The sequence below is a fragment of the Aulonocara sp. 'chitande type north' Nkhata Bay genome, linkage group LG10, assembly GCF_057382095.1.
Source record: "Aulonocara sp. 'chitande type north' Nkhata Bay isolate Kocher_YH1m ecotype deep benthic linkage group LG10, A_spYH_male_GT1.1, whole genome shotgun sequence".
Lineage (NCBI taxonomy): Eukaryota > Metazoa > Chordata > Actinopteri > Cichliformes > Cichlidae > Aulonocara > Aulonocara sp. 'chitande type north' Nkhata Bay.
Window position 1 is genome coordinate 30,661,030 of NC_141353.1, and position 26,657 is coordinate 30,687,686.

At 42.5% G+C, this 26,657-nt stretch overlaps 1 protein-coding gene and 1 pseudogene across 2 annotated transcripts in view; both read right to left on the bottom strand.

Annotated features, from left to right (window-relative positions):
* Positions 1–26,657, bottom strand: part of doc2b (double C2-like domains, beta) — a 216,244-nt gene that overhangs the window by 175,694 nt on the left and 13,893 nt on the right. The gene's annotated exons all lie outside the window — the stretch shown is intronic.
* LOC147321176 (uncharacterized) lies at positions 16,639–19,973 on the bottom strand (annotated as a pseudogene).

Consider the following 26,657-nt stretch of genomic DNA (forward strand, 5'->3'; position numbering starts at 1 on the left):
TATTTTGATACTTTCACAGTGCACTGAAAGTTTTGTTTGATAATCTCTGTTCTTTAAGCAGATCTGCACGTCGGGAATTAAAAGCGCTACACGTCGTCGAGAAAATTGTGCCAAGTGAGTTCTCCACATTTAAATGGACTCTGGAGAAAGCCACTTATTTGGGACAATTATTAAATGACAGTCCCAGTCCAAAAGGATTCAGCGATGTAATCCAAACTAAAGTTCTTCTTTTTCTTTTTGAAATGACGTCATTTTGCTGAGAGTGGAAACTAAATGCGACGATAGGTTCCACTATCAGCAAAGAAAGAAAGAATGAATGCATGAATGAGTGAGTGAAAGGAAAACAAACTGACTGACTGGTAAAAGCTGACAAAAGCTGACAAGACTTTACTGATGTAACACGACTGTGTGAAGTTGACCCCCGCCTGGCAGGGGTGCAGATGAGTCTGTGTGTGCTTCCCTTTACAGAAGCAGAAAGATGACAGCAACACTCGAGGTTGCGTGATGATTTAACATTTTAAATGCCATTTTCTGTGTCTGTGAATTTACTATGTGTGTGTCATTCACTAGCTTGTGTGCTCACAGAGATAACTGTGACAAAGTATGCATACGCCTGCGCAAGCGCTAACATTTGCATTTTCGTTTTTACAGCATTACGGTTCTTCATGTGTTTGATCATGTGATTTATAGGAATACTGGCTAATGTTTCTCTACTACAAGATTTCTGGGTTTATGTGTGAAGAAAACTGTAGTTACAGGCATATGTTGATGGAGAAATTAATATAGTTTGAGACATACTGTGATGAGACCAGTGTTACTTTTTCCACAGCGAGTGTTAACTTTATGGTGTTTTATGGCACCTCTGGAATGTGGATGGCCGACGCCTGCCCACCAGGATGGTCAATGTGTATTGCTAATGTTTGTTTTTCTGAGACTGCATTTAGAAGATTCAGCTGAAGCGGACAAGTGACATGAGTAAAACAAATAAGAGATTACGGTAATTATGGAATAGTTTATTATGGGCTCATTTGCTGGCCACTTTTGAACCCATAATAATAATATATGAGTGGAGTGACTTTGCTTAAGAGAAGTCACTGATTACATTAATGTTAACAGAGTACATGGGATAATCCATGTCTGAGGTGAATTAGGGTAATAGTTGTAGTTACTGATTTGAGAAAACCTGCACATGACACTTGTCTTGCTGATGTTGAATGCTTATTACTCTTATGATACAATTGTTTACAGGTATGAAGTTTGATTTCACTTCCAGATTTTGCTTTCCAGGCCGTGATGGTGTGTATGCAGGCTCCTGGGAGAGCCAGGTGTTAAGCAAACTTAATATGCAACACACGCTAACATCTTTTATTGCAGGGTTACGGAGCTACTCCGGAGGAGGTGCCCTGATGTTGCCTGGGACATGATCTAGCTAATCTTTTTCTTTAAGACAGGGATCCAGGTTTGGTGAGTTGACGCATGGAAATGTCCATGCGTCAAGAGGTGGAGTGCAAGGATTAACATTAAACAATGTTTACTATTATTGTTGCAGTGATTTGTGTGATTAGCCGTTTATTTACAAGTATTAAACCTATGCAAGTGGTGCATCCATGTTCAGATGAGGCTTTGATGGCCTATAAGTGAAGTTCACTGAACTAAAGAATGTGGTTTGATGATTGTTGACATGCTCTCCAAATAGAAGTTTTTCTTCTTAGCAAGGAAATACAGGTGCAGCAGTAATCTCCTGAGAAATCTTCAGAGGCCCAGTGAGAAGCGTGAACCATTCCAGGCATAGCTGACAGCCAGGCAGTGGTTGAGGTCAAAGGTCAAGCTGGTTGGGGCCCATCATGAGATCAGACCTTGGAGCCACAGCAAGGACCATGAAACTGCCTGCAAAATAGAGGAGAGGATCGTCCACAAGATGGGAGCTGAGGCCAGGAGAGAGGCTTCAGGAGGATCAGAGATCATCTTCAGCACAGCAGACATCACACTGAGAGCTGTGCTACTGAGCTTCCAGGAGATTTTAAATAAAATGAAAGATTCAATATTGACGCTGAGGAAGACAACTAAGGTGTACGACGTGCTCTGCCTTAAACCTTCAGCAGCGTTGGAACATGAAAACTCGTGGGATGAGGGGAGCGTGCCAAGCTCCATCGACAGCGCAGAAGGAGTTCGAGGATGACATCATGATTCTGTGAAAGCACAGGAACCAGAAGCTATGGTGGTGATGACAGCAATTTCCTATGAACATCACCTAATGCTGTGCCACTATACTGTGCATACGATGACACTCTGAAGGCTGCTGGGATCATAACAGCAGTAAGACAACTGAACCCTGCACCCTTTCCACAGAGGTGTTTCTCTGCAGAGCGTGGACAATGAAGGAGTCATAAATATCCCCCTCGCAGGATGAAGGCCTGAAGTGAGGTGATGGGAGGCCATAAAACTAGAGTGCTGAGAGGTCTGCAGCTTTGGAAATAGCTGAGACCCATGTTGACAAACAACAAAACTAACTGGTATGTTTGAATGTTTATTCTACATACATTTGGACTCTGGTCCTATGGACAACGAAACAACTAGAAGAGACATTCATGACGCCCTGCAGAACTCAAACCACTCTGCAGAGAGACATGTGATTTGCACACCCGGAGGAAGCATCACCAAGCTGAGTTTTTGAAAATGTTACTTTCTTAGTTTCACTATTAAATTAACAATTTCTTTGGTTGCTCGTAAGATGCAGTTTGCCATGAGATGAGCTCAATGAATGGGGTAACTGCTAATACATTTATTAAACTGTGTAACTTTTACAGTAATTTAGGGTGATTTGACATATGCTGAGTAAAAAAAATGTTTGCATTGAAACTGTCAGACATGAGGTATGCATAACTGGGAACTTTCTAGCATAAAGGTCAAAAACGGGGGAATGTTAGAGTTTGTATTGTTGATTGTTATTTATGCTTAGAAATATTTAACCATAGATGCTTAGAGGTGTATAATCAATTGTGTAGTGATAAGTTGTGTGATCTTTAACAGGCTACAGAGGCTTGGTGTGCATTCCACACTAGAATGCACACCTACATCCTGGGAGCACGGGAAGAGGTCGCATCTTGTTTTAATTGTTTTATGGTAGGATTAACGTAGCTACGTCTGTTCTAGTCTAAGTGCTTTTCTGTTTAGATGAACTGCTGGACTTCCTCACCGGGGGGGGTCTAGTCTACCCTCTTCCTGACCAAGGATGTTTGACCCTTTGATCAGCAACACACACACACACACACACACACACACACACACACAGGCAAGGTACTCTTTGTTTGTATGTAGACGTCGTATGTTAATGAACCTATGCATATTCATGTAACCTCAATAAAAGGACAGTGTTACGGGAGGACGGACGAGAGCAACTGGGGTCAAGCGAAGGGACGGCGCTCTGTCCGGTCTCTCCCGTGCACGAGTAACATGAAGAACTTTGCCTATTTGTGTCTTGCTTAGCAGTGTAATTATATTGTCTTCAACGTTCCAGCGGATGGGTTCAAGCTACAAACCTATCACCCAGCTTGAGCATGTCCACCACCATGCACCTGTTGGTCTTTAAACAAGGTTGGCGTGTTTGATTGGTGGTCCTGAGCATGCTCAGGTGATGCATTACCTCTGTGATGAAATGCAGCGTATACTTATGCTAGTATAGAATAAAGGATTGGACTCCATGATAATACTTTACTTTGTGTTAGAGCTTTTGTTCTGTTCACAGGCCTATTTCATCACACACCTCACAGCACACGTGCAGCATGTGTCACTCTGTAAGAGTTACAGAGTGACACATAACATATAGCATGATAAACTGATGAGATTGATGTTAGTATACAGTAAGGTTTAAAAGGCCTCATCGCTGTCTATGGTAACGATCAGTGTAGAACTGACAGCACAGCAGTACTGAATCCTCTGGCTAGCAATGAACTACTGCTCAGCTCACAGTTTGAGACGCTTGATTGTACCAGAATTTGAGGGTGCTCAGATGCGCCAATATATCATCACTGATAGCTTGAAACTGCTTCCTTTGGAGACATCAGAGAGTTAATTAATCATCTCAATTTCTAACCCAGAGAGATGGCTGTTCTCTGTACCTTTAACATTTCAGTCAGGAAGCAAAGATGCATGGCACATAGCACAATAAAGATTTATTGAGATAAAAGGATGATTAATAAAAGTCTGTTTCATAATTACAGGGTTTTGGCCCTGTCAAAGGGGCTTTAGGTTTGGTAACACTGTAAGGTTTGTTGGTCTTTAGACCAGTCCACTGGTTCAAACTGGATTAGCTGGATTGATCGTCATGACTTAGACCGTTCCTTTAGTGCAGGGGTCGGCAACTCCAGGCCTCGAGAGCCGGTGTCCTGCAGGTTTTAGATGTGTCCTTGATCCAACACAGCTGATTTAAATGGATAAATTAGCTCCTCAGCATGTCTTGAAGTTCTCCAGAGGCCTGGTAATGAACTAATCATTTGATTCAGGTGTGGTGACCCAGGGTGACATCTAAAACCTGCAGGACACCATCTCTCTCTTTCTCTCTCTCTCTACGTTCCCTAACCCTGCTTTAGTGCCATGGATTGGTTGACGACTTTGATATTTTGTAAAACATCAAATAAAGTGGGTTCTGAACACATGCAGTTAGTGGGGTTAGGTTAACTGGTGATTCTACATTGACTGTAGGTGTGAATGGTTGTCTATCACTGTGTGTTAGCCTGCGACAGACTGGTGACCTTTCGAGGGTGTACCCAGAGGTGTGCCTCTGTGACAGCTGGGATATGACCCTGAATTGGATACATGGAAAGATGGATCAAATAACATCTGGATGACTTGTTGTGAAAACTCACATTCATGCTCCCCTTGGGATGCACTGCAACCACACTGATTATCCCTTTAATCAAGCAGCATCACTAACTCAAAGTCTTATTTCAGCTGGGTCCACTTTAGTCAAAGGAAAATTGTTATTTCTGTCTGCAGCAATTTATGTTTCATGGTATGGGTCTGCACCTACAGGGAACAGTGTGCCGAAGCAGACTGTATGAATTGTGAATAGCAGATCAAATGCAGACACAAAAGAATGTGGAACAAGACTTGATATTAACAAAAGGCGAGCCAAAACTAAACATTAACCTAAAGTGGAAGAACTTAAAAAAAACAACATGAAGAACTCTGACACGAAACTTGGAACCACAGCAAGAAACACACAGACTAAATACACACAGAAGGTGATCAGGGGAAGTGGAAACACATGGGGAAACAGCTAAGGCTAATCTGACTCAACGAGAAAAGGAAGCAAAGCCGACTATACTGACATAGGACACAGACTTTCAAAATAAAACAGGAAACAGCATAGGCATGATAACACAACCATGATAACATGAACAAGAAGACAAGAAACATGACAAACTGACACAGAAGAACTAAGTGAAACACAACTAGACCAAATGTAAGGGAACCAAATTATAATCCTATTACTCAACATATTTCAAGGAATAACTTGTGAACTCAAAACGTAAACTGAAAACGCTGGGTCAGAGAGCCAGGATCGTGACATCCACAGGCAAGAAGTGCAGCAGCAAGACTTAAAGTGCATAAAAAGCAAGCATTGAAGATAACAGATATGCCTATTATTAAATCAGACACTCTATAAAAATGAGGTGCTGGAAGGCAAACGATTTTGCCATCAGCCTAATGGATAGGATACAATGTATAGAGCTAATTAGTATTAGCATCCTGCCATGCTAAACTAAACACAAAATATAGAGTCAGGGCACTTACAGGACACAGACTTGAAATCTGTAGCCTTCTCATTCAGTAAAGATGATGGCAGGAGTATAATTTTAAGTGTGTTGTTATCTGTACGCTAGCATTCAGTATAGCTGCATAGATAGCAAAGGTTATCGCTATGAGCCACATGACACATTGGTGGGGCTTTTTTTAACAAAAAGCTGTATTGAATCAACACAAAGTACATTCACAGTGACAAAGTAATAGTTTAGTGAATATTGCCAATAAGAAACAGAAACAGGAGTGAAGGTTTTGTTCCCTTACAAGGGTTTAAGTACAACGGTATTAGAAGAACCAATTAAAGACTCATTTTAGCTCATTTGGTCCAAAATGTACATAAAACTTAAAGTAACGAGTACGGCATGTTAAATATTGATGCACTGTGATGTTCATTTTTTCAATATGGAATGTAAGAAAACATAAATGTGCAGCAATGAAAGGTCAGGGCAAATTTCAAAAAATTAAAGGAGGTGGTGTTGGTGGGGGTTGTATACATGCTGTTTTTGTTGTTGTTGTTTGTTTTTTATCCTGGTGACAACTGAAATTAAAGCTTTTCAAGAAGGCTTTAAAGTGGCATGACATGTTTCAATATGAGGGAAGTCTTTTAAGATCCGTGAACACAGTTATGATAAATTAACATCATAATTGTAAATTCCCAAAACTGTGCTTCTAAGATAAACAAAGATTCCCATTATGTCAGAATGTAGCCCATGGCTGATTTATTTATTTATTTATTTGATTGAAACTAAAATTTTAAATGATTTTAAGGTTGTTTTCTCTGCTTTTATGGTTTTTGTTTTTGTTTTTTTACATTTATTTGATTAAAGTGGAGCCCATTTTGCAACACGGCATTTGGTTCATGTGGGGGAACAACTTTGGAGCAGCATCCACCTTTCAGGAAACAAACCCACCTCTGTCCAGATGTGTCCCTCAAAGATTCAGTTGCCTTTGCTGTCTGAGGATCAGCGAGATGCCTGCCATCATTTTCCTCAGAGAACACAGCACCTGTTGATGATGTGACTTAAAAAAAAAACAAAAAAAAACTCATCTGGTACCAAAGATGGCTAAGAACAGAATTTATTTTAAACACCTTGTCATCCTGTTGCTATACCAACCACCAGATTAGATTTTATACTAGAGGTTTAAGGAAGAGAAGCAGGTGTGTGAGCGTGCATACCGTGTGCGCAGAGATGTGAAAAATAAAGGGAAGCTGTTGTTTTCGTTGTTTTCTGATTAAATAGAGGGGGACAAAGAGGTTTGAGTGTGCGGCGAGGAGGAGACAGACGGATTACATTATGTTAGCCAGCAGGAGTCTGTGGTCAGACACTGTGTTGTATGAGCCAGCAGGAAAATGCCTGCTGAGTGTTTCTGCAGGGCTGTACTAGATTTTCTCCATAGATACACCTACTGAATTCTATTTTCTTCTTCACGTGTGTTGTCTGTAATAAAAATGTCTTCCATATGGAATCGAATTGCTTGCTTTTAGGTTTATTTTTAATGCACAGTATACCTGTGGCTGCAGGGTTCTTCCAAAGAAATATGAATGGATTTCACAGGTTCTACCCATTTTTTGCAGAAGTAAAGGGTGGTAGGGGTGCTGTCTGGTTTTCTATCTTAATTTCACATCTTCTCAGAAGACTATTTTAGTCAGTCAGGTAATCTCCTGAGCTCACATTGGATGTTAGCCCTAAAAACCTGGTGGTTGGTGACCGCACAGTGACAGCAGAGCTGTTGGGGTGAAAAGATGGGGACATGACTCATGATTACTAATGCTTCTTCACTTCACTTGTAATAAATTAAGACACGGGAGGCCTTTTTTTATTGGCAGTGAGCAGGATAGGCTGCAAGTGGGAAGGGTGGGAGAAAAGCAAATAAATAATAGATTTTCTTAGTCTTAAATCTGGGTGTGGAAGCCAATTACAGTGAGCCTCAGGATTAATTGAAAATAACCGGAAGAAAAAAAAAAAGCGCTTTAGCCCATGAAAAATTAGCATGAGCAACAAAATATATGCAGGGGCTCATTAGAATTTTCAGCACTTCAATTCCAATTATTAGCACAATTCATCTTCCAGAAAGTGAGAAATCAGGAGGGGATTGCACAAAGAAAAGATTATTCTTTCACTCTGAACAAGAGAGCAAATGAGAGACAGCCAAGAAGAGAGAAAAAATAACCTCTAATTGCTTTTATCCTCCGGATCCATTTTGTACATTTGTGAGAGCAGGCGAGCAGTGTGCTGTTTGACTCGTGGTGCCTCTCACCGAGTCTACAGAGTGAAGATGAAGCCGTCACTGCCACACCTTATTGAATCTCCACTAAACAGACGCCGTCAGCCGCAAGATACGATCTCTGACAGCACGTATAGCAGAGGGCAACGGTGGATACAATGTCCTCGCTTCCTGAAGTGAAGCTGCATTTGTGCGATTTAATTTACAGGGTTTCAGTGACATGCTTACACAGATTTCACTGTATTTCGAGTATCTAGCATTAGCACTGGAAAATCAAGTCAAAGATTATTTCTAGATCACGTTTGAAGCAATATCACCTCAGCAAAGTGCTGCACAGGATATATCTGAAATTAACAATAAATGTGCACTAAAACACACAAAAACATAAACCTTGATTTAACAAAATCAAATGAAACAATGGTAGAAGTAAATGAGCTCTGTTTTCACAATAAAAGCCAGGATATCCTGCTGCATCAACACTGAAAGCTGGCAAGCATGAGTTGTTGTTGTTTTTTTAAACAAGGATTTAAAATGATTGAGTGAGTGACTGCGAAGCTCTCACATGAAAGGGTGAGGTTGTTCCAAATTTTAGGGGACGCCACCAAAAAGGCTCTGCTGCCTCGGCTTTTGTGCAATATCTCTAAAATGAGAAACATCCCATCTCAGTGTAAAGCTGAAAAACTAGTTCATGCATTTATTACTTCTAGACTCAACTATTATAATTCATTATTATTGGGTTGTCCTAAAAGCCTCTATCTGATCCAGCCAGAGTACTGACAGGGACTAGAAAGAGAGAGCCTTTCTGTCCCATATTGGCTTCCCTTCATCGGCTCCCTGTTAAATGTAGACTCAAATTTAAAATCCTCCTCCTGACATACAAGGTCTTGAATAATCAGGCCCCATCTTAGCTTGAAGACTTCACTGCACTGTATCACCCCAATAGAGCACGTTGCTCTCAGACTGCGGGCTTACTTGTGGGTCCTTTAAAAGTAGAATGGGAGGCAGAGCCTTCAGCTTTCAGGCCCCTCTTCTGTGGAACCAGCTCCCAGTTTGGCTTCAAGAGACAGACACCCTCTGTATTTTTAAGATGAGCCTTCGAACTTAGTTTTTTTTTGACAAAGCGTATACTTAGGGGTGGATCAGGCGACCCTAAATCCTTCTTTAGTCACGCTGTAATAGGCCGAGGCTGCCTGGGGGGTCCCATTATGCACTGTTTCTTCTTCACTCACCTTTTTTGCTGAGTATGTGTTTATACAACACTCTGCGGTTATTATTAATCTCTGTCTCTCCTGAAAGTGTATCTTTTGTCCCGTCTTCCTCCCCTCTGATAGGCTGATAGGCGCCCCTCCCTGAGCCTGGTTCTGACAAAGGTTACTTCCTGTTAAATGAAATGGACTACAAGCCGGTGTAGAGAGGTGAGTACAGGTGTGATGTGAACATGCGATTTCTTTCCTGTCAAAAGTTGCATTTTGTACAACCTGCAGGAGACAAAGTAACAACTGATCCAGGCCAAACATTCAGTCATGTGGAGGGAGGCAGGCTTTCACTTTACTGAGGAGCTCGTCGAGATGAGCCTTCAAGAGCTAATCTGTTTAAAAGTGACAAAATAAAGTGTACTTCAGAATGGGATGCTATTTCTCCAAATCTTAAATCAATATGTCTTCTCATTGATCTGTTCAGAGACTTACTGGTCACTTTAATTGCTTTTCTTTTCAGTCATTACAATTGCCAACTTTACACAAGTTACACAAATAAAGTGGGTATCTCTAAAAGTTGCAGGACAGTTTACTTTCTAGTGACACACACACACAAAAAAGATGTTTTTCAACTGATCAGGGCCAAACATTGTGCAGCCCCCCTCATGCTGTCAAAAGACTTCTGACTCACTGAGGCAGGAATAATAGACCTCTGGCAATTTTTTGTGGCACCGGTGTCTGGCACTAACACGCTGGCAGCCTATCCATTCAGTTCTGAGGCTTGTAGTCTCAAGAGATCCATCTGGCTTTGGTGCAGTCTGCAGCCCCTCGATGAGATTGTGTTCTGGGGAGTTCGTATATCGGGTGCACACCTTTGGCTCATTGCTGTCTTTCTCAAACCTTTGCTGAGCAATCTTTATGGCGTGGCAGGGCTTGGGGAAGTGGCTACGAATGGGTTGGTGAATGATAATCAGAAGATGTATCTTGACATTTACATTTCGAGGTCTGAGTGAATTCCCTTAATCTTAGTCTTGAGAGCTTAAAAATAGAAAGCAGCTGAACTTTGGAATTGCCAACTTAGAGAAGACTAGTTTTTCAAGCTCTAAACACATGGACTGCTATACATGCCAATTCAATTGTTATTGTATGCTACATTACATTACAGATGTCATATTCTATCTCATAACACAATTTTTAACGTCATTCATGTCAAGCTGCAGAGCTTGTAAACTGATGTGATATACTTGGGGTGTTGCTTTCTATTGCTTTGAAAGAACTGATATGTGCCACTCAACAATGAGCATTGATTCATATGTTTAGTTGCAGTGGCACACGCACGACTGTCTGAATTGTATCACAGAAGCCGTATCTACTTGTTACTGTAGGATGAAGATGTAGGTAAGTGTGCTTATTGTTTTTCTTGTCTGACTGTAACATGAATTAGCGTGAAATTTGTTCTGGACGTTGTTCACGCACTCTTAATTAGAACATTAAAGAAAATATTATGTTCCACATGCACAGTAATTATCACATTTTGGGGCCAAGCCATAACATTAAGTGTTTTTTTGATAAGATTTGACTTGTTGGTGATTCTTTACATGTAATTCCAGTGACCATCAAAGATGAAGTGATTATTCACTCATATTTAGGTAGGAGCTTCAAAATAGCCGCACAAATAACTACCCTGAGGCATTTTCCATCATGGCTGTCTGGCGGCAAGACTTTCTTCTGGAAGAGGAATCTCAACAGGGGGCCCGGGGACCACTTGAGCCCCACGTCACTCCTACTTGCGGCCCGTATATTGACGTGAAGAAATATAATACAATACGAACAAAATTATAGCAGAAGAGCTGCCACGTGTCACATGGTGAATCGTTGTTCAAACTCAGTGAACTTTATTTAAAACCTTGTGATGTCTGGTGGGTAGTGTGCATGAAATGATGTGCACTACTGCAAACGCTGTATATGGGGCGGAGATTCAAAGCTCAAGAAGTGATTGAATTTGTGAGGTTTTTTTTTTATTTTGGCAGTCACATTCAATTCTTTGTAGCTTCACTCTCATCCTCGTACTCTTCCTTGTGACGGCTCTCTGATAATGGCTTCTCCTATTTGCTGGGATCACAGGAAAGCAAATTTGTGTCTGTGCATGTGTCTGCTTTTGAAGTGTTCTCGCTATAATCTAAAGTATAGGCTTCTGAGCGGTAGAGGTTCTCTGAGCTGCAAGGATTTCACGTGAAAGCAGTGATTTGTAATTTGCTGGTTTGGCAGCTACTAAGCTTGTGCCTCGGGGCAAGCGCTGAATGCAACAAGGGAAGGAACAGACTCTGCTCATTGCCTTTTTATTAAATCTCCTGAAGTCCTTCACCAGCCAAGAACAAATATCCACTGAGATCCCGTTTAAACAGTGTGAGCTCCTACATAAATTCAGCTGTTGATTAAATCATTAACGACTGTCCACTCATTCATAAGAACATTTTGGTCTGTCAGTCTGAGTGTGTTCACCGAGACTCTGGCGACAATATTATGTGATATCAACATTATTGCCAATACCTTTAAGCTTTTTAACCCTCTTAGGTCGAGTGCCTCAGTTACACTCCATTGCAGATGCGGACACGGAAGGCTGGAGACCTGCCGAGTAATACCTTCAGTTATACATTTTTAGTGTGCCACCTGTTCTGCATATTTGGCTGGCAATGTGTCTTTCCTGCAAGTCCAAGTCCATGTGGTTACAAAAACAAATAAACAACAAACAAACAAAAGTCTATCAGAAAATGCCATTTTTGTATTTATTAAATTGTTCTTGGAAATCAGGGAACAAAGAAACATTTAATCTAAGAGTAAACTTTCATTTTTCCCCAAAGTATTAGCATGGGGTTGGTTTTGGGTTATCGCCTGTTAAGGCTCAGCTCACAGATTTACAAGGTGTGACACTGACACAGAGACTGAGACACAGATCCGGTACAAACTATAAAATCAGTATTTCTATATCCAAGCGCAAGATGTCAAAAAAGATTGACACACTCAGTAAAACTGGCACAAATTACAACAGTATAAATTTATTTCTTTGGCATTTTTGTGGTTATTTCCGATTATATGTGGAAAATACTTTCTTGCCAAGAGGCAAAGAGAGACAGAGGCTGCATGTGCACATCTCTCTTTTTTTGTTCTCATCCACCAAGAACGCTGTGGCAGGAACATCATTCTGATTCTGACAGATCTGCCAACTCACTTGTGTTTGACATAATATCACCCGTCAAAGTTCCCACTGGGAAACGTCCCAGTGCTCCCAATACGCCGTGCCTCTCTTGTTGTGTGAATTTACTTGAATTTTCTTTTGAAACCTCTGACAGGTGGAGTGAATGATCATCTTGCTACGATGTCATATTCTTCTTGAAAACTGTAGGCCCTGCTGTTCAGGTAGGGCGACCAGGTGTCAAAATTTACTTGTAACTGCACAGCATTTTATACCCTTCTTCCTCACGCCCCACATATTGAGGCACTGTCCTGCATTTCTGATTGTTTCTCACGTTTACTGAAGCCAACACACACACATGGATCAAAAAGAGATGCAGATCTATGGATGAATCCTTTCTAAAACCCAAAGCTGGGCGGAAATAACAGAAATAAGATGAAAACAATAAAAACAAACTTTAGCTCAAATTTATATGTACTATATTTGTACATATAAAGCTCCCTTCAGCCCCCTTTCTGTGGAACCAGCTTCCAGTTTGCATTCGGGAGACAGACACTCTCTTTCCTTTTTGCTAAAGCATATAATTAGGGCTAGATCAGGTGACCCTGAATCCTCCCTTAGTTATGCTGCAATAGATGTAGGCTGCCGGGGAATTCCCATGATGCATTGAGTTTTTCCCTTTCCAGTCACCTTTCTCAGTCACTATGTGTTAACAGACCTCTCTGCATTGAATCGTACCTGCTATTAATCTCTGTCTCTCTTCCACAGCATGTCTTTATCCTGTCTTCCTTCTCTCACCCCAACCGGTCGCAGCAGATGGCCCCGCCCCTCCCTGAGCCTGGTTCTGTCGGAGGTTTCTTCCTGTTAAAAGGGAGTTTTTCCTTCCCACTGTCGCCAATGTGCTTGCTCATAGGGGGTCATATGATTGTTGGGTTTTTCTCTGTATGTATTATTGTAGGGTCTACCTTACAATATAAAGCACCTTGAGGCGACTGTTGTTGTGATTTGGTGCTGTTTAAATAAAACTGAATTGAATATTTACTCAGTGGGAAAATGAGTTCATTCATAGCACATGTGTCCTTTATCATGCCAGCCGTGTAATCTGAATAGAGACCGGACCATCCCTCATCCTAGTGGCTCTTCTCTGCATGTATTGCTTACCCAAACTTTTTCTTAACCCAAGCTCAATAGCAAATGGCACTCCCCAGTGGCAACAGTCTCCTCCAGCAGTAATGCACCCTGCCACGCTGCAAGAACAGCTCAGAAAGAAGCACAGCCCTAACCTTACAGCTGTGCAGATCCAAAACTAAATGAGCCCGTGCGTAACCACCACGATCCATCAGAGCTGCACACAGAATAAGGCAGATAGCTTTAATGTTGTGGGGGACGAATGTATAATTGTGCATTAATCTGTCAGCAGTTTGTGACACATTCTGCTTGATCAATGAAAACTTGTGTTGCTTGAGGGAAATCCTGAATACACAGGATTTATTCCTAGAAAAAACAAATGCAAGTGTGTGCCAATCCCTCCAGTAGTGGTGGAACAAACCAAGTCTCACATCTACATAATCTAAATGTGAAACGTAGAGAATATGTGCTTTATAAAGCACTGGTCATTATTCATGCAGTGCTTCTTTGAGGGTCAAACATAGCTTCAGGCTATGTGATGTCAGAACTCTGGGACATTATCTGACCCTTGAAATGATCTGTGGTCAGACTTCTAGAGGGAAGTACATGTCGTGTTTTTAAACTCCGAGTGCATCCTGATGCCTGAGGGGATGTAAACACAACATACCGAGCCTGTTCAGGCATCAACCACACCGCATGGCCTCCTCCTCCTCCTCCCTGTGCTCTTCTGTCTCCCTTTCATAATGTTCACTGTCTTCCTACCTTGAGATCAATCCCAAAAAAAAAGCTAAAATGCCAGAGGCCCACCCAAGAGCAGATTGGCTATAGTTTTAGAATGTGTAGTTTCTGCTTGAAAAATCAAACCACCCAGAGCATATCAGCCATAAACTGTGCACTAGTAATGACAGAAAACACGGGCTGGGAGATTCATTGATAAAAAACCATGAAATAAACACAGCAAACGCAGCAATAAAAGCAAGACAATGCCACAGCCTGAGACATTCACACACACACGAACCCTGCAAAAGCATTTAGAGGCTGGGCTCCATCATGGAGTGCATTCAAGCAAGACGAGTCAGCTGCACAATGTGAAAGGCCACTTGGGTTTTTTTTCATGTTCCTGATTGTAGAGAGACTGCCTCGATGCTAGAAGATATTTGTTTTCAGAGTTACACCCCATCCCCTGCCTCCCTCCGTACATCTTCTGTCATGTCGGTGCCACTTTATAGTGCAGTTTTTGCATCGTAAGCTTTACTCTTTTTAAAGAAATCATTTACTACTTGCTGGATGCAAACAGGAAACATTTTCCAGGCTGTCGGTAAAGTTTTACTTCCAGAAAACTCTGCTATTATGAATCTAAAAGGTTAAATTGATGGTAAGGTTTTAAAAGAATTAGCAAATAAAAAAGGCCATTTCAAAAAAAAAAATTTCTTTTAAATGGCCTTTTTTAAGCAAGTTACTAAGATTACAACTTAAGGTTGGAAGGGGCATCTCTTTGGACTGTGACAGGAAACCAGCATGCCTGGAGGAAAATAGTTATTCAATAATTATTCTTTATTGGAAAAGTAAATGAGTTAAATGTACACTAAGAGCAAAAGAAGGAGAAATGGTAGAGCTGCCTCCTCAAAGTTGGGAGCATTAGTCTTAAAATCCAGATCTGACCTCCCAAAACTCCTTTTAAAGTTCAGAATTTGCCCACTCACAGGAATTTTGTAATGACAATGTGTGTGTTTGTGTGTGATGGTTGCAGATGCCAAGTTAATGTAATTACCCAAAACAATGTGTAGCTGTGCCCAGGTCTCAGTGTAACAGTAATCTAAATGTTATGTACATTGCCGATGCAGTGTAACAGCAGTATCCCCCTTCTGCTTTCCCTCCTGGCGCTGTAGTTAACAGTATAACGGTTACTGAGCTAATAAGCCCAACTAGAGTAAAACCACAACAGCAGTTTAGAGACCCTTAAAGTCGCATTCAAAGTCTTTGGAAAAAAAACTGCAATTAACATGCTAAAGTACTTGAAATGGGTAAGATGAAAGGGGTCACTTATTATTATTATTCTGCTGCCAATATTCTGGTGTAAACCTATAACTTTATGTTAGACTTTCGTGGATGCAAAGCTGGATTGAAACACACACACACATTCTCGTTTTGCTATCTTAGTGAGGACATTGAATTGACATATTACTTTCCCAAGCAACTTACCCTGACCCTAACCATCAAAAATAAATGCCTAACCCTAACCTTTAGCCTAAACCTAACCCTGACACTAAAACCACATTTTGAGTCGCAGTAATGCCTTCAAACTTGTGAGCACGGGCACTTTTGTCCTAATAAGTAATTGTTGGTCCCCACAAGTATAGGAACATTCCAATTTTTTGATCCCACCAAGACGTCTAAACAGGTACACACACACACACACACACACACACACACACACACACACACACACACACACGTTCTGAATGCAGATAAAAGTGCAGATACAGTAAAACTATGCTGACTTGACAGTATTTGTGCCTGAGGGGTTGTTATCAGGATGCCAAAGATGATTGTTACAACTTTAGCTCCAAAAAAATATATTTTTTTTTTTACAAAAGACCATCCAGCTCTGTGTAATGTGATTGTTGTGTTCCATTTCTTTCACGTCAGATTCTAATTGTAGCTGAGAAAGATTTGAAAGCATCCGTGAGTTTGGTTCATTGCGATAAAGGTAAATTAAATTTCAAATTTACTATTTGGATGATGAGCCACGGTTTTCTTTTTCTTTTTTAACTGAATTTTTTTGCCTGGTGATGAGGACACGTCTCTTATACTTAGTGACTAACATTTTCCAGTTTTTTCAAAGTGCTCAATTTGGATAAATTATGTTTTTTTTCTTTCCAGTCAGAAAAATCCATAAATAATTTTTCATAAATAAAATTTCCCAAAGGAAAAAAAAAAAAGCAACCCTGCAGTTCAGATATATTTTATCAATATGGATACTGGAACACACCAAAGAACCAGTCTTTAGCAACTGATTTAGCAATGAATTAAGACAATAGCAACTGCCAGCAAACACTCACCAACCAGTCAGAGAATACACTTTTGTCCCTAGCGACTGGTGGGCACCAGCTGGTTGCCAGCCGATCTCTGGCCTATGTGAACAACATCGTCTTGGATGACACGACATCAGTATGTCAGTGTGACATGTTTACACCAGTAGTGTCGAAAGTAATTATTAACAGTGTCAAGCCGTGTGAATAATAATGGATCCAAACTGCAGGCTGCTGAAGTGGAGGGTGAGTTTATTGGCAACTAAAAGGTACAACAGACAGGGTGGCGAGGAACAGAACGGTGAAAACTCTAAACTGGGAAAACGAAATAAAACACTAACCGGAATACGAACGTGACATGCAGGGAGAATGACCAGAGAATCAACACAGAAGGGTGGAAGGGAAATAACACAGACGAACCAGCAACTACCATGACAGAAGACACAACTTAAATACACCCAGAGAACACAGGGAGATTACACGCAGGTGGGGAACACAGCTGGGAGTGATTATCGTGACGAGACTAGGGAGGCAAACTGAAACACTCACATAAGACGCAGACCTTCACAATAAAACAGGAAACACATACACGCAATGACATAACACACCAACTAAACAGACTGGGGGACACAGAACATAGGAACACGAACAGAAGAATACAAACACCCAAGGTAACCAAAACCACAGAATACTAATAGACTAAACATAAACACGGAGTCGCAGACTCCGGACCATGACAGGACCCCCCCCTCAAAGGCTGGCCCCAGACAGCCCAACAAAAAAAAAAAAAAAAAAAAAAAAAACAGCCAGAAAAAACAGAAAACAACCCGACCAGGGCGGGCGGCGGGGGTCCAGGACGGCGGGCTCGGGGCAAAACAAAAACAGGAGCACCAGAAGGTCAAAAGACAAAAAGAAAAACAAAAACACGAGTCCAAAACCAAAAGAAAAGCACACCAGAGCACAGGAAAACAGAGTCCAAAACAGAAGAGGTCAGGGGGCCGGCCAGGAGGCCGACAGCATAGGAGTCCAAGACAAAAAGAGTTCAGGGGGCCGACCGTGCGGATGGCAATGGCGGCGACGTGGATACAGTTCGGGAGGCCGGCCGTGCGGACGGCAACGGCGGCGACGACAGCGCTGGTCCGGAGGCCGGCCGTGCGGACGGCAACGGCGGCGACGGCAGCGCTGGTCCGGGGGCCGGCCGTGCGGACGGCAACGGCAGCCACTCAGGCGATGGCGGTCCGGACCAGGCGAGGCTGCAGAGGCTGGACCAGGCGAGGATGAAGACTCGGATGAAGCTGGACCAGGCGAGGATGAAGGCTCCGAGGCTGGACCAGACGAGGCTGATGATGCTGCTGCAGCCGGTGAGGATGATGATGATGCTGCTGCAGCCGGTGAGGATGATGATGATGCTGCTGCAGCCGGTGAGGATGATGATGATGCTGCAGCCGGCGAGGATGATGATGATGCTGCAGCCGGCGAGGATGATGATGATGCTGCAGCAGGCGAGGATGATGATGATGCTGCAGCAGGCGAGGATGATGATGATGCTGCAGCAGGCGAGGATGATGATGATGATGATGATGATGCTGCAGCCGGCGAGGATGATGATGATGCTGCAGCAGGCGAGGATGATGATGATGCTGCAGCAGGCGAGGATGATGATGATGCTGCAGCAGGCGAGGATGATGATGATGATGATGATGCAGCCGGCGAGGATGATGATGAAGCTGCAGCAGGTGGCTGAACGGGCCCCTCGGGCCCTCCAGCCGACGAGGCATGAGGCTGGACGGGCTCCTCGGGCCCTCCAGCTGACGTGGCATGAGGCTGGACGGGCTCCTCGGGCCCTCCAGCTGAGACAGGTGGCTGAACGGGCTCCTCGGGCCCCCCAGCGGAGACTGGAGACAAAGGCCGAAGCGGTCCCTTGGACCCTCCAGCGGAAACAGGAAACAAAGGCCGAAGCGGTCCCTCGGACCCTCCAGCGGAAACAGGAAACAAAGGCCGGAGCGGTCCCTCGGACCCTCCAGCGGAGACAGGAAACAAAGGCCGGACGGGCCCCTCGGACCCTCCAGTGGAGACACGAGACGAAGGCCGGAGCGGTCCCTCGGACCCTCCAGCGGAGACACGAGACGAAGGCTGGACGGGCCCCTTGGACCCTCCAGCAGAAGCCATCACAAAGCCAGCAGGCATGGAGTCCTCTGGCAGACATGAAGGCAATGGGTGCTGTGCTGAGCACTGGCCCTGCTCAGACAGCACTGACACGGAGTTGTTCTCTGAGGGCTGCTTAATCTTCAGGGGTCCAGAATCAGCTGGGGACTGAGACCTAGCCTCTGGGGAAGCCCTGGAGTGCAGAACGGTGCCTGAAGCAGCTAAAGCGCGAGAAACTCCCTGACTGGACCTTAAATTTTCTCCCTGCATGGAGTGAATGAGTGGAACCGGTACTGCTGGAGCCAGAGCTACGGGTAGCGGGGGCACCGGAGCCACTGGGGCCCGCGCCACAGGCGGCACTGGAGCCACTGGGGCCCGCGCCACAGGCGGCACTGGAGCTACAGGGGCCCGCGCCACAGGCGGCACTGGAGCTACAGGAGACTGAACTGAGGGGGACACTGGAGACTGAACTGAGGGGGACACTGGAGACTGAACTGAGGGGGACACTGGAGACTGAACTGAGGGGGACACTGGAGACTGAACTGAAGGGGACACTGGAGACTGAACTGAAGGGGACACAGGAGACTGAACTGAAGGGGGCACAGGAGACTGAGCTGAAAGTGACACTGGAGACTGAGCTGAAAGTGACACTGGAGACTGAGCTGAAAGTGACACTGGAGACTGAGCTGAAAGTGACACTGGAGACTGAGCTGAGAATGGCTGCGGGGGAGCTAACTGAGCTGAGAGAGGCTGGACAGGCGATAAGCAGCTCATGTTGACATCCGCCACACAAAACACAGCCCCTGAATGAACAGTCACAAAGTCTGGAACAGACACAGAGTCCTCACTCACCACAGCCGGCGAATTAGAAGTCCGAACGTCCGGCTGTGGGGTGGCGCGCCCGCGGCGCGATCGGCGTCTCCTCCCCGCAGAGGGCTCCGACGGGCCTGGAAAAACCGCATCCGATAGGTGAGGCAGACGCGGCTGCTCCGGGGTGGCTGTAGTTTGTTGCTGCAGGACCCAGTCCGACAGTTCCCGAGCTTGCGCCGCCTCCCGGGCTTCATACAAGTTGGCCAATAAGTCCAAACATCCTCTGACCTGGCGGAGATAGGGATTTCTGTTGAGGATCGCCTCGATACCATTTATCCCAACGATCCTTGCTCTCGTATTCGAGGTGTGGGTTATCCAGTCGACCAGGCGTTGGACTTGCATCAGATCCCTCTCCCCGGGCAAGTCTGCTGGATCCATGTTGTGGCTGGTTCGTACTGTCACGGTTTGCCGGGGCAAGCCGTGTGAATAATAATGGATCCAAACTGCAGGCTGCTGAAGTGGAGGGTGAGTTTATTGGCAACTAAAAGGTACAACAGACAGGGTGGCGAGGAACAGAACGGTGAAAACTCTAAACTGGGAAAACGAAATAAAACACTAACCGGAATACGAACGTGACATGCAGGGAGAATGACCAGAGAATCAACACAGAAGGGTGGAAGGGAAATAACACAGACGAACCAGCAACTACCATGACAGAAGACACAACTTAAATACACCCAGAGAACACAGGGAGATTACACGCAGGTGGGGAACACAGCTGGGAGTGATTATCGTGACGAGACTAGGGAGGCAAACTGAAACACTCACATAAGACGCAGACCTTCACAATAAAACAGGAAACACATACACGCAATGACATAACACACCAACTAAACACAGACTGGGGGACACAGAACATAGGAACATGAACAGAAGAATACAAACACCCAAGGTAACCAAAACCACAGAATACTAATAGACTAAACATAAACACGGAGTCGCAGACTTCGGACCATGACAAACAGTAAATTTGTTACAAATTTACAAAAGATTCCGTTTCATCTTAAATGGTCATAAATCACATCTACAGTTTTAGAATATCTAAACAATCAGTGTCAGCGTGGCCCTTTGTTGAATATGCATTACAATGGAATAAAATGACTTACTTTACCAAGCAATCAATCTAACGTTCTAACAATCCAACAAAGAAGAGCCCTGGTTTGCTGCTGCCAAGTGAGTTTGCTTTGATTCTAAATGTCATACAGCCTGTAGGAGGTTTTACTCAGCCCGTACCAGCAAGCCTTCCAAAGTGAGACAACTATATTATGAGGTTTGGTTTTACATTTGAATAAGCGGGCTTGCTAGAATACCACAGGATTTAATGTAGGCCCTTTACCCAATACTTCAATTCCTGAGTCAAAGCAAACATAAAGGTCATTGAGGCGTTTTAGAGAACACAGAGTATAAACAATCCATCTTCAGAGAGACTGAGGAAATCTTTTCGTGTCTCTATCCCGGCCTTTAACGGGATCCCTCTTAAAATGCAGTAAGCAGCCAAAATCAGTTTTTAATGCCATCTAAACCTTGTTATTTATTTATTTATTTTTTGATAGCTGGTTTTGTTTGCAAGCGTAGCATTCAGCATTTTTGTTTACCAATGCAAAAAAGCTGCACATGCCTGCTGCGGCGAGAGGTGAATAAAAGTGAGACTGAAACCTACAAAATAACCTGAATCCCCTGTCAAACAGCAGCATGGCACCATCACGCTACTTTTGGACCTTATTTGGTATTGTGTGTAAATGCATCTCTCAAGGGCTCAAGGGCCAGCTTACTGAGGTCTTGCCGACTCATTAGAGCCAGCAGGATCCGATCAAACTGCACTCAGATCTATACAAATGGAGCTTTTTCAGAGAAACCACAATCTCTACAGGCACAGTGAAGAGAGAGGTGGGGGTCTAGTGGAGGGGAGAGTGGGGGCAGTTGACTTTGATGAAAGCTGATAAAATGATGTTTGACAACAGAGCTATACAGCAAAGCAGCTTGAATCTTTGAACAGACTGCAAGACTTCGGTTTTCTATCAGCTTGTTGATAGAAAAAGTCGCCTTTATAATGAAATGCATGTAACCACATTTCACAGCCTCTTTTCATCACAGCTCCCTGCTCTTTGTGTTTGACAGGTTTCCATGCAGTTTCATTTACTCGTATGACCTTTAAAACTACTAGTTAATGACATCAGCAGTAACCGGCTTTTCTCCAAAAAAAGAAAAAGAAAAAGTTACTCTATGCAGCTAATATCAGCGAGGCTGAAGGCAAGTGCTTCTCAATATCTTCAAAGAAAGTATTAGAGAATATGATTATTATTGCATGTGACAGTTCCCTCAAAGTTGGGTTGATGATTTTATGATATGATATCCATCAAGTGGATTTAGGCTGGTTAAAGCCAATGAGCAGGTATAAAAGATGGATGTGCAGCGCTCAACAAATTTATTAGACCACTAACTAAAATGTAACCCATATCAACTACTCCCTGTCACATGACCCACGTCAGCTGATTTGAGGTCCCTCTTCTGATTGGCTCCTCCCACGTCGCGGCAACTCTGAAAACCGGCTGTGGAGGGATACTTCCGGGTTCGACTCCTGCTGTGGCTGTGAGCTTATGGCATTTAGAACGGTGTTGGAAAACAAAGCGTTTTCTCCCCTCAATTCATCTTTAAACTTTAAACTCAGCGGTAAGTGTCCTTAATATCTTTCAACCTTTGGTTGTCAGTAACCAGCCGATCGTTTTCGCGATTAAAAAATGACTTTGTGCGGCAGCGCTCCCACCGCAAGCAGAACTCCGGTTCAAAAACCGCTGTTTTTGAACACTTTCTTTACTTAAGCATTTTTATGGGCTTACTTTGAAACAAAGTGCGATTGAATGATTATTGTTATGTGTTGCCTTGAATTCGGCTATGCTGTCTGTTAGACAGTTGTTTTCCTTTATTGTTGTTTTTGTATTGTTTGTAGCGAACGCTACTGGACTGTATAGATTAAGCTACGTAGCTAAGATGATTAATGATTTAACTGTTGTACATGGATTGATGATGATTTATGGTTTGCATTGTTACCTAGACATGCAGAAGAATATACTTGTTTACCGGTAAACTGAATCGAACTTGATGTGCTAATGGACATTTTTCTGACCTACAGGTCAGGTTTTTTTTCCCTCTTTGAATTGATCTTCTTCATATTGAAGTGGCGAGCCGGTAGGACCATTCTTTCTTTTCCCCCACTTAGCCGTCTTTGGATTACGGACATATTTCCCCCTTCTATGAAGCTGGACCCTAAGGAGGAATACCTTAAAAGTGAACTTTAAAAAGAAAAGGACCAAAAAAAGGACTCTTAGCAAAAGGACTCTTGCACAGAAAAATCACAGCACTGATTTATTATTTAATTGTGGACATTTACGTTGTGTGTTGTGTTAATTATTTTGTTCCATTTCCCCTTTCCCCTATTTATTCAATATATTTTTGGTACAAGACATTGCAGTTTTTGGTCTCATCATTCACACCATCTGGGCTCCATAAAGAACTATTTCTTCTGCGCGTCAGTCAGTAAATTCATCCATTGACATAAACTAGTCCTTAAATAACTTAGCGTTACAAAAACATGTGTTATTTATTAGGCAAATAAACTGAATTCTTTTTTTTATATATACCCAAATCTGGGCCGACTTTACTGAGAAGTTAGAAATTAATCAAGCACAACATTCGTCCAGTGAAATTAGTTTTTCTGTTCAGGAATGGAAGTAAATAACTAAATTAGCATCTTAATCAAAAAATAATAATGGAGGGTTTTTTGTAAAACATTAAATTTGACAATTATTGGATAACAACAATAATTATATTTTAGACCTATAAACTTAATTCAAGAGCTTGCTCATGGATTAGATTAACCATTACATTAACAAAGAAAAAAAAATACTGTCAGCATTACATTGTGTGGTAGACACTGAAGAAACCCCAAGGTTATGGAATACTTGAATTTGGCATTTTAATCTTCACTATTCCAGTTTTTAAACCCAGACATTACAGATGTGATTCTGTGCATGATGCAAATGAAAAATGACCCAAAGCTACAAAAGCAACACAAGAGTTTCTCGAGGCAAGGAAATAGGATATTCTTCAACAGCCAAGTCAGTCACCTGATCTGAGCCCAATAGAGCATGCTTTTCAGTTACAGAAGACAGCACTGAGTTGCAGAGAGATCCACAAACAAGCAGCAGCTGAAGGTGGCTGCAGCAACGCGCAGGCAGAGAATCTCAAGGGAGGAAACTTTGTTCGGTGCTGTGCATAAAAATGGCCATTTCTTAAATTGAAGCTAAGTCTTCACTTCAATCACATCTTGATTGTTTAATTTAAAAAATCCCTATGCTGTGTACATTTATAGTATTTAGACACAACAAATGTACTTACAATCTTCATTAGTCAGACTTATCTCAGTACTCCTTCGCTTATGATTACATAAATATGTGGAGTCCATACACCTGATGAAGGTTTTGTAATTGAACAAATATACATGGGTATGTTAGAGAGTTTCATTTAATTATGTGACCAAAATGAATAATGTTGTGACTACTTTAGTGACTGAGACCATGAATTAACTGGGGAAATATTTATTAAGGCACAAATCAAGTGAGAAATAATAGTTTTCCCACAGATTATTATACAATCAAACAGATTATACCCATTCTTAATAAACAGTTGTTGGTTAATGGCTACGGTAATTCATCTATGAGGCAACCAGAATTCATAGAAACACAGTTACTGAACTTCGTTATTTTTTTATATGCCCAAACATATATCAGCATATTTTTCTAAACCACAACTGGAAACACTCCCTGCTGTGTGTTGTTGCTGCAATCCTATACTGAAGTCAGGGACAGACGGCTTTCTGATTGGTAGTTCAGGCGAGAAATCAGTGACATAACAAAAGGAACAAAGCAGGAAAACTGCTAAAGCCAGACTCATTTTCACACAGGCTCTGTGGCATGTTTTTCTATGGGAAAAGATTTCCTTATTCACAAAATGCTGTTGCTGTCAGCAGACCATCTGCTGCTAGTTTTCTTCCTCGGGACATTTGTGGGGAACTTGGGACACGAACTGGAAGTAAACATAGTGCAACAGTCAAAGAAGGAAGTAACTCCAGGAATATTAAGCATAAAGCAGCAGAGTAGCTGTCAGTTTACGAAGCACATTTGGTCAGTGAAGAGTCGATTCGGTACTTTTACCCTGCTGAGTGAGGATTCATGTATGATTCACCCAAGCAGCGCACTTTATTTATCACACCTCATATTCTAACAATCGACCGCTTCTCTCTCAACGGAGCACAGTAGATAAAACCAGTCTGATTTGCTTTGAATATCAGCTGGTTGATATGGGCTACGTGCCCAAGTTATATCTTGAAGTCCACTGCATCACCAAGTGGTCTTCATCTGCATTGAGTCTCTCTGTGATAAGCGTCTGACTTTGAGAGAGCAGGGTGGGTAAATTAGAAGATGAAAGAACTTAATTTCTCTACTAATTCATGTGCTGCCAGCTTTGAGGTCTATGTGTAACGCTGTACCATGCACTTGACATGAATATAAATTTTTTTTGTACGTGTAGATTTTATTGTTTTTATCGACAGAGCTTCCGAGAGCTGGACTACCTTGGTAAGTAAAAGAAATCCCTCGGTTACGTCAATCTAAAACATACGCCATATTACACAATTCTCTAATCCCACTCTATTAAATGAAGAGGTTTACATAAGCGATAATGGGAATTTGCAGAGCAACATTTGTGCAGCAATCAGACTCGCTAAGATGCTTCCAAAGCTGCGGCCAAGTGTCCTTAATTTTGCTTCATTTTGTATACATATACTGGATATATTTTTAGGTCTTAGTTTACCCGCCTACAGGATGGGGCAATATTCCCAATCCCTCTTTGGCGTACATTTGATGAGATATTTTTTTAAAAAGTAGTGTGTGAAGACAAATTTCTTAGCCTAAAAATTATTTCACTTTTAGATAGAAGTCCAGGAGCAACCCACTCTCCCTGAAAAAACTAAATAAATAATAAACAGGCAGAATACAGAGTTTGAAAGCTCTGATCGGCGATCACTATAAAGGACTTTTTGCAGACAGATTTAGGTTGTGGGTGAGTAATATAAACTGCAGATTTAAAACTAAAACAATTAAAAAGACACTTGCAGAGACAACATGAGTCAGAACACACACAGAAAGATAAGAACCTGCAGGGAGGCAAACCTTTGAAAATCACTGCATCGGTTCTTGGAAATGGTGCGATGATGTAGCTCCCCGATATATTCTTTGGAGCCCTGTGTGGGATTTTTGTTCTGCTGCTCTGCTCAGTAACACTCAGATTTCTACCTGGTGGGATGAGAACAAATGCTAATCGAGTTGAGATGAGCAAAGTGCTGCAGGCGTGTCCCCCTCCTTATGTTCAAGTTTACTTTTGAGAAGTGGTGGCAAGTATATTTACTCAGTTAGCCTACAGTTGCAAAATACACCTCCAATCTTATAAAATGCAGTAGAAACTAACATTACCCACTGCTTCCTAAACTGTTTGTCACATGAACCGTTTTGGTAAAAACTGACCCACTCATTCACCCTGAAAATTGTAAGACACATATACGCACACCCCCACACACCAAACATCCACAGATGTTGTTTTCCAGGCTAAATTTGTTCATCCACTCACAGCCTTTAAAAAGACATCCTTTTAGTCTAAATTTAGATGAAAGGTTAAACAGTTGCCTTTTCAAGCTACAAAAGACTTTAATTCAACCTAATTTCAGCCATTCACCAATATCCCATTGAGCAATTTTCTCTTGATTAGAGGCCTGAAATATATCTAACTGGCAAACAGCCAAAGGCTAAAATCCAGTTAAATTTTCACTTGTTGAGTCCGCACCTAGCTGTTTAGGAAATGGAAATGCATCTTTGATATGGAGGAAAACCACTTGCTGCCAGGATTACATTCACAGGCAACATATTTTCCATCCATGGATCATCAGAAAGAGAATCTTTACTGCACAGATGCCGGAGGTCAGGGTTTGTTTCTCTGAAAACCCTTACCGCT